Consider the following 9,557-nt stretch of genomic DNA (forward strand, 5'->3'; position numbering starts at 1 on the left):
TGTGTATCCTAAAGAGCCTCTGGTGGCTTTGCTCCAATTGTTCACAGGAACACCATGCTGACGCTCTTCAGCACTTTCCCATCTGTGTGGACCGTGGTTCCTACAAGGATGCCCTGATCTTTCCTCCTTCCTAGACACATTCTTTATCCCTGTTGGAGCTCAGAAAGGTTGGTCCTATGCCTTGCATGTCTTCTTCCCCGAGATCTACAAGCTAAACCAGATAATTCTCCTACTTCTGTATTTCCAGGTTCCAGTGTTCACATTAACGATTTTAAAGTTGCATATGAACCTCACCCCAAATCAACTGTAAGCTACTTAAAAGTCATCCTTGTAGTACGTCTATAGACTCAGTATGTAGATGCACTTGTGGACTACAGGTGAGTTAGTAAAGGCGAAAAGAGGGAGTGGGTTATATGCTTTTTGAACTTATGAGGATGAAAATATGGGGCAAGACAGTCTGCAATTTAACTTTGAGTCACCATTGTACCCCAGTGTGAGTTCATACCAGTGAATTCTCTTCATGGTGCCTAGTGGTTTTGCTCATACCCAATTTGACCATATTGGGATGAGTCTCAGGAGTGAATCCATCTACTTTTGCTAAAGTATTGGTTAGTTCTCAAATCACCATATGTGTGATGTATATTACCTGAGTCTGAAGATACTGGTGCATAAGCAAAATAGAATAAAACAAACAACTAACTGTGGTGATATATTTGTAATCTAATAAATAAAGCTTGCCTAAAGATCAGAGGACAGAGCTAGCCACAGAGTTGGTCACAGAGGTCAGGCAGTGGTGGCACACAACTTTAATCCTAGCGCTCAGGAGGCAGAGGCAGAGATCCGTCTGGATTTCTGTGAATTCAAGGCCATGCTGATTAATCCAGTCTAAAAGTGAAACAGCCAGACAGTGGTGGCACACACCTTTAACTCCAGCACTTGGGATCACACACCTTTAATTCCAGCACTAGGAAGGTTGAGACAGGAAGTGATATGGCTGGGCAGAGAAAAGAATATAAGGTGGGAGGAGACAGGAACTCAGGTCTTTTCAGGCTCTTGCAGGCTGAGGAGTTGGTGAGTTAAGAGGTAGCTTGTGGGGGCTGGAGAGATGGCTCAGAGCTTAAGAGCACTGACTGCTCTTCCAGAGGTCCTGAGTTCAATTCCCAGGACCCACGTGGTGGCTCACAACCACTGTAATGAGATCTGGTGCCCTCTTCTGTATACATAATAAATAAATAAATAAATCTAAAAAAAAAGAGGTGGCTTGCTCTGCTTCTCTGATCTTTCAACTTTTACCCTGATATCTGGCTCCGGGTTTTTATTAAGATCAATTAGAATTTGCGCAATAACTAATGCTGCTTGTCCCTTCAAATCCCCACTTTGATGAACACTTCTCCACATAACACACTTCAAATCCATCAACCAATCAGTCTAGTTGCTAAGACCACCTCCAGCTGCAACCTACATTCCACAAACTGCATGAACATCAGGCAGGCCACTGAAAGTAGAATGATGGTGGTGATTGACACGCAGCAGCATTGCTTGACTGCTAGCAAAGCTTCTGCACTGGCCCTTGTTCCTAAGTCATCAGTATTTTATCTCAGTTATGCACCATTTTGCTGTACAAGATCTAGCGTTTCCCCCAATTTAGTCAAATTACATATATGCAATATATATAAATATATATGTACATACATATATACATACATATATACAATGTACACACACATATATCTATATATAATACTGGATTCAGTCAATGTTGATCACAAATAATCATTTTATAAATATGTGTAAATTTCCTACTATAGCTGTAACTTTGTTGGGCCACCAACATTGTTCATAAGAAGTTAAACCTCTTAATAGTTCCCAATACTACACTAGTGAAGTATTTAATCCCTCAGACAATGCACTGGGTATTTTCAAAACATTTTCTCATTTAATCCTCCTAGGGATTTGATCGAGACAGGCAGTATTCTTGTCATCCCCAGAAAAGAAAACTAAACCTTAGAGAAGTGTCTTTACCTTCATAAGCAGAATAGTCAAGAGTCTGGCCATGTTCTGCCTGCCTCCAACGTGTGCATCCTAACCCTGATGCCCTTCTGATCTTAGTTGGGAAAGGAGGCAATGTGTGTCTAAAAGAAGACTTGGAACACACAGGATGAAATGAAGGGCTAATGGGAACTGTTGAATGCATGGACTCAGAGGCAGGAGCTAATGCTGGTGATACTGGAGATGTGAGGTTGGGTCATTCTTGGAAGGAGAGTGTGTATGGCAAGTATGAATGAGTATTTGGGGACAGAGGCTGAGCAAGAGACAACACTGTGGCATACACATGGGAAAAGAAAGCCACGAGTAAGTTACCAATGGAATGTATGGCTGAGAAGTTTATGGGAGAACCAGCTAGAAGCAAATGCCAGAGAAACCCACACAGCCACCTGCACCAATGTCTCATGAACTTCATGCAAATAACTCCAGTGTACCTCACGAAAGCCTGTTTCTTTTGTTCTCCAGCTCAAGCAATCAAAGCCTGTGAGTCATGCCCTGGCCACCTTTCATCTGTTCTAGGCCAGCTGTCTAAAGACACCCAAGGAGAAGGTGGATGAAAGACAAATTACCTATCTTTTGGGTTTCATGGCAAGCTGGCCTAAGGGTGGCAATTGATAGGGGAAGTCCTGGAATTCATGCTCATTTTGAAGGGTCATCAAGTAGATTACAGTTCAAGTTAGATTATGTAATCCAATCCAGTACCATGAGCAAAAACAGCGGGATTGGGATCTATGGCTAATATATGTCTACCTCTAGGGGGCGCTGGGGAGCACAGACCTCCTGGCATTCATTTGCCTTTGGTTCCTAACTATCCACACCATCTCTTCTTTCTGACTCCATTCTGTGAAGAAATGGCCTTCAGGCTTCCCACACAGGCCTGCTTGAGGAACAAGAGCAGCTGGACCAGGACTACGTGACAATGTGAGTCTGTCATGCCTCACATGACAAGGCGCATTGCTCACTTACCCAGAAGGGATTCATATCCTCTAGTAAAAATCATCAATAAAATATAACATAACCTGGAAAGTGAAACACCCTAAGAAATTTATGACGTCTGTACATTAGCCCTAGCACTAAGCCATTCACCCAGAAGCTTCATGTATAATGCGACCGTGATCATTACAGCTCTCAGAGGCAGATACCGCAATCATCCCCATTTATAGATGGGATAATTGAAGTAGGACGGTAAGTACACCTGGCTATCCTGGAATGCTCTATTCAAATATGGCTGGTACGTTAGGAAACAACTGTGATTTCTTTTCCTCCTAATTTGCTTATGTGTGATTCTTACTGCAATAAACGCCCAATTAATGGAGAACTATACCCAGAAAAGCTGGGTTACCTGGACTCTTAACTGTTTCTAAGAATGGTCCATCCCATTTACACGATTGTGTAAGTTTACAATGATGCAAAAACCATGCTTTCAGTTTTGAATTTTGACCTTGTCCCAGCCAGTGTTATGTGGTGGGAATGGCTATGACACGTGGCAGTGACAGTGAGCCACAGCTCCAAGTCAGCTCTGTGAGCACCAGGAGAAAGAGCTGGTGTGTGACAGCGTGCAATATTGTATGGCGCTCAGTTAGCTTGAAATGGTTAAATGCATTTCAATTCATGTCATCTTCAACTTCTGAGGGGTGTACTAGGGAACATAACCCCACTCTAAGTCAAGGAACATCTGCACAGGAAGCACAACCCTATCCAACATCTACCACCCACCAGGGATGTTCAGAGCTTCACCCTCTTCATCCAGCCCTGCAAACTTCCTTTTCCCTAACCTCACTGTACCTCACGAGCTCCAACTTTTCCATGAAATTCCCACAAGCAAATGCCACATCGTCTTCATAATAGGTGCCGTATTTATTGGGGGCATCCATGTATTTCTTGGCTATGTAACAAGTGTAATCATGAATACCATGTGTTATGTTCTTTATTTTATTTTTTTTTGTAAAGTGTCTCTGATGAGGTTTTTAATGTGCTGTGCCCATAACACCCTTTTTCCTTATAAGCACTGTGGTTTTTATTACCCAGTTCTACACAGCACAGTGATTTTTAGAAACACATATGTTGTGTTAAAGCATAACTATTAGTAACTTGGACAAGGTCACTCACTAAGTAACAGCCTAGCAGGGATTTCAACATGATCTGCCAAGGAACTGCTGTTGAACCTCCATATTTTCTCTGCTTTGGCATGTAGGATCTCTTTTAATCTTCACAGCAGCCATAAGAGGGTCCTTGTTATTTCTCTTTTATGGATGAAAAAAAAATCAAGATTCAGAAACTTGACAGAGCAGATCTTAGATGATGTTAACCATAAGTGGGAACTTGGAAGTTCACGTGGGAGGCCTGTTTTCTCTGAAGAGATGACGCAGGCCAGGATTCCGGCAGGAGTGTAGAGGGTCCTAGAGGTCTAGTGAAGGGATAACATCACAGGTCAACACAGGCCTGAATTCCAGTGTTCCTTCCTCATGACTTGTGGGAGGGTCAGGGCTATTTATTAATCCTTTCTATTTGTCTTGTTCACTGAGTCCTTCATCAAGCAGTTTCTGAACAAGTGTGATGTTTCTAACCTTTAAGTCAAAGCTTCCCTCCATAATCTACTCCCTTTACACTAGGAATTTCCCCTAACTTGTTATTTGTATATGTGTGTGTATAGCCATTTGTATGCAGTTAAATGTGTGAGTACATACGTGTGTGTGCACACAAGTGTATGTGCAAAGGATACATTCGGGCATCATCCTTTAAGAGCGATCCATTTTTTTTAAGACAGGGTCTCTCATTGCCCCCACACTTATCAAGTAGGCTGGCTGTCCAGCAACCCCCAGGAGTCTGCCTGCTGCCTCTGCAGTATTGGGATTACAAATACAAGCTACAAAGCCTGGATTTCTTGCCCCCAAGGCTCTGCAAATTACACTCAGGTCCCCATGCTTGAAAGCAAGCGCTCTACCAGCTGAGCCCTCTCCCTAGCCTGGAATTCCCTTACCAATATGGTACCTTATCGTTTATCCTCAGTATTCACCACTAGCAATGCTGCCATGATCATTTCCCATGTGTCCTTTGGTCTTCTCCCTAATATGATGATGCTCTCAGGAAGACTACAAATCCATCTTTTTTTCTTTTTCTATATGTCTTTAGCACTCAGTACCATACCTGACACACACTAAGTGCTTAATAAATGCCTGACTGGTTGCCATTGACCTTCCACTTGGCCTAGATACAAAGGAAGCACAAAGTACAAAGAGTATCTTCAGTCTAGACAGGCATCTCTCGAACAAATAAAGTTTTAACAGTTATTGAAATTCTTGAGCTGGGAGGACGGGTCCCTGCAGTGTGCACACAGGAGAACTGTAAAGAAAAAGTCGCTGACAGATGGGAAACTGATCCACAACAGCGTCTATAAACGGATCATGAAATAATCAGGTTGCTTGGTCTTTTATTTGTTTCTGGATGGAGTCCCAGGCAGGGAAGATAACCTTCGCCTCAGAACAATGTGGCGCATCATATGTAAATGTAATGAGATGATGAATTGTTCCAGTGTCATTATGCCCATGATTTATGGGGAGACATTATCTGCTAAAAGCCCAGGCTGAAAGAATATTGATTTCACTTTTACTGAGACAGCCATTTAAAGCTTTTTTTTTTTTTTTTTTTTTTTTTTAAGACAGAACATGATTGTTTGAAAGACCAACGTCAAAAAGGCCAGTTTCAGAACCTTTGGTATGGAGGAATGGGAGAAAGCCATGGGGTGAGATGGCTCCTTTTAGGGCCAGGTGAGGTCCCCATGCTCCGTGTTCTCCTGTAACACTCTGTAGCTCTCCTTTGCTGCTCTGAGCTGCACTCATGGGACTTGATACCAAATTCTCTGCTAGGACCTTTATAGGTTCAGAGCCAACTTCATGCTGGCAAATACTTTTCTGACCTTTAATCCTGTTACTCAATTTATTTTGAAATCCAGAGGAAGTAGGTTGATACTACTTGGTGGCAGGGGTAACACCGAGAGAGAGAAAGATCCTCTCCCCTCAAGGGGAAGAAAACAGCTTTCTGTTATGCTACTAAGTACATTAGGCTTCCTCCAGAATATGGGAGATCGGACATTTTGAGTTTACCAAAAAGGGGGACATGGCAGTCAGCAATAACATGGCAGATCTCGATCTGTGCTAGTTGAAGAAATAGTCTCTCCTATACTCTGTGGCCTGGTTTTCCTGCTATGCAAAAGGATAAGCCAGAATTAATACAAGATAAACCTTGAGTTTAAAATCATATTCATTTGATCCTCCCAACACAGTTAAAAGACCACTATTATTGCCTTCATTTATCAATAAGGAAACTGGGGAACAGGAACAATTAACACAGGATTATAATAATATAGATGGGGGAATTCTCAGAAAGCTTCACTCCCAAAAGAAGAACTACAGACAATTACTGGTTGCTGAGAGACAGAGAATCAGTCTTCTCCAGGGAAGAGCCCCCTGATAGGCTAGTAAATCTCAGGAGGTCCTAAATACCTGTGAGCCACAGTAAATGAGCTTGGCAGCTTACGTTTATAAACTTATATACATGCACACATAAATGTGTGTGTGTGTGTGTGTGTGTGTGTGTGTGTGTGTGTAACAATTATGATTTAAAGATAAGAGGCCATGAATCTGAGGAGTGGAAGGGACCTGAGAGGAATTGGAGAGAGGATAACTAGGGGGCGAATGATGTAATACAGTATTCATACATGAAATTCTCAAAAATAAAAATTTTAAATTGTAAAAAATTATACTATTTGGCTCTGAACCTGCTCTGCAGTTCAGGCAGCTTTTAAACTTAACAATCCTCTGCCTTGGCCTTTCAAGTAGCTGGAGTTACAGGCCTGCACTACTGGGCCTGGCATTCTCACTGTTCTTATCATGAGTCAGTAAGTTAATTTAAAATAAATCTCTTTTCATCTGCTATGTGCCATAAGGAAAATTTCCAGAGACCTTGCCTTAAAAAAGGAATTGTAATCAGTTATGTTTATTCTACAGGAGAAAGGACCCACAGAACTTCTTTGTGCTCAATCCAGAAGTCATCTCCAGTATATCCTAAGTTGCATTTTGAATTGCTGGCTGTATCATGATACATACTGCCTGGCTGGATATTTTTTCTTTCTTTTAAATAAGTTGCATCTTACATTATTTTCTAAAGCCCTTTCTAAATAACGGCCATGGACCTGCTAACTCTCCACACAGACCTTGCTTCATTTTCCTATCACATACACCACTGTTTTACATATTTCATTTTCATTACTTTGTTTTCTCCTCTCCAGAATGTGAACCATGTGAGAGCAGGAATTTGTCTGTTTGCTCAACAATACATACCCAGAACACAGACTAGTTCTTGGTTCTTCTTGGTAAATGCTCAATAAATGTCAAATGCATGATGGTGAGCTAGCTCTTCCTCACTTGAAGCAGGCATTTCTCAGTATTATCCTCCTCTTAGGAGTTCCTGATAATATTCAACAAAAGCAATGCATTTCTCCCAGGCTCTCTTGCAGCTATGTAAGGAAATGTGACCATATTGAACCAATGAGTTAAAACAGAAGTGTTATACTGAACATTTAGTGAACTCTACAATTGCTTTCCATGGCTTCTGTGGCAAATTATCTCAAATGTGGTGGTTTAAAATACTGTACTTTTATTCTCTTATAGCTTGAGAGTTTAGAAATTCAAAATTGGTTTCAATGGGAGGAAGTCATAAGGTTAGGAGGGCTGTAGTTCTTCTGGCTGCTCAAGTGGGAATTAATTTTCTTGACTTATTCATTTCTGGAGCTGCATTATTTGATCCTTTTCTCTCATTTCAACCACCACCTCTAACTTCTGTCTCTGCCACAGTGAGATCTTCTCTTTTACAGGGACACTTGTGGTTAAAGAACAATCTCGTTTTAATAGCCTTAATTTAAGCATGTCTACAGAGTCTCTTTTCCAAGTTCATGGGTCCTAATGATCAGGACACAGATGTTTTAAAGAATCATCATACAGATCCTACCTGAACCCAGCATGTACTTGATGGACCTCAAGGTACTATTTAGGCCATGAGGAAGGGTAACACAGAGAGAAACAGAGAACACCAATCAAACCTGCAAATTTGCCTGGCTAGTATGGTGTGGCAGAAGTTAGTTTGCTTCACTTCCAAGCTTGGTCTCAAAGGCCTCACACTTGTCTTTGACACTAATAGGAGAACAAATCTAACAAAGCCTGTTGGGAGAAGATATGTGGTCCAGTCATTACAATGTCTTAAAGCAAAGATGGACAGCCACTAGATATGTGAGCATGGCTGTTATTGACCATCCAATCTCAGCCAACCTTCAGCTGACCACAGACATACAGCCTAGCCAATTTAAGATTATCTAGTCCTGGCTCAGACCATCACTAGTGCTCACCTGACCCACAGACCCTAAGTCACAACAAACTATTACTATAAACTTGCTGTGTCTGTGTTTTGTACTAAAGCTGCCTAAAAGAAAAGCATCCAAATATACCATCAACATAAGGTATAAACAACCCAAGAGTTATCTACAATTCAGTTGTGAATTATCTTTTTACTTCATCTCCATAAGCCATCGGTATGCAAGATAATTTAAAAATATGACAAACTTTAATAAAAAAAATTCAGTAAAAACATATTCCGATCAATGCATATTAGAAAACAATGGTTTTTCTTTCTGAATAAAAGTCATATAAAGTTTTTGCTCAAAATTACTAAATCAAAAAAGTATCCTTAGAAATATGATCTAACCAGTAGTAATGGAAAAGCCTGGAAAACTTGGAAATGAATGTCCGAGGGTCAACGAAATGCAGCAGCATCACAGGTGAGCAGTGGCTGCCTGTGCTGGTTAAACCTTAAGCAATGCACCTCACATAAGCATTAGACAACTCTTCAAAATGGTACCCTGAAGGAATTTATGTTCTAAGTCTGAGGAACAAGACTAATGGTAGGCACCCTGCAGAGATGAAGAGAGAGTTTTGCCCGATAATTCGCTTCTGTGGCCTAGCAGGCATCTATATGTGGCATGTATGTATGCAGACATACATCTCTAAGTGTGTTTATACAAAGTCTTATCTGAGAATCTCATTACCCTTCATGGGCTTTAATTAAATGCCACAATACCCCTGACGAAACAGCTATTATTTTAGCTGTGTAATTGAGACACTTAATCAAGGCTCCTTAAACAGATGAGGCAATGTGCCTAAGAACGACAGGAAGTGCTTATCTAAACTGCAAGCAAGCCTAAAGCCTTTCTCCTTGGTTCTGACTCTTACTACCTCACCACACAGCCTGAGGGAGCAGAAAATTACCTCTTTTACCTTGTTTCTCCGTGTGAAATTGTCTCTCCCTAGACTCTTCTGGTTATGATGTAAGGAAACGGTTTGCTTGCCTTTCCCCACCTCTTTCTTGTCATGAATAAGTTCCTGTTCTTCGTGTGGAGAGGATCCCAACAAAGGCCTTTTCAGAAGGATCTACCTGAGACACTGAGGCGAACACCAAGAATC

The sequence above is a fragment of the Peromyscus eremicus genome, chromosome 3, assembly GCF_949786415.1.
Source record: "Peromyscus eremicus chromosome 3, PerEre_H2_v1, whole genome shotgun sequence".
In the NCBI taxonomy this organism is placed as follows: domain Eukaryota; kingdom Metazoa; phylum Chordata; class Mammalia; order Rodentia; family Cricetidae; genus Peromyscus; species Peromyscus eremicus.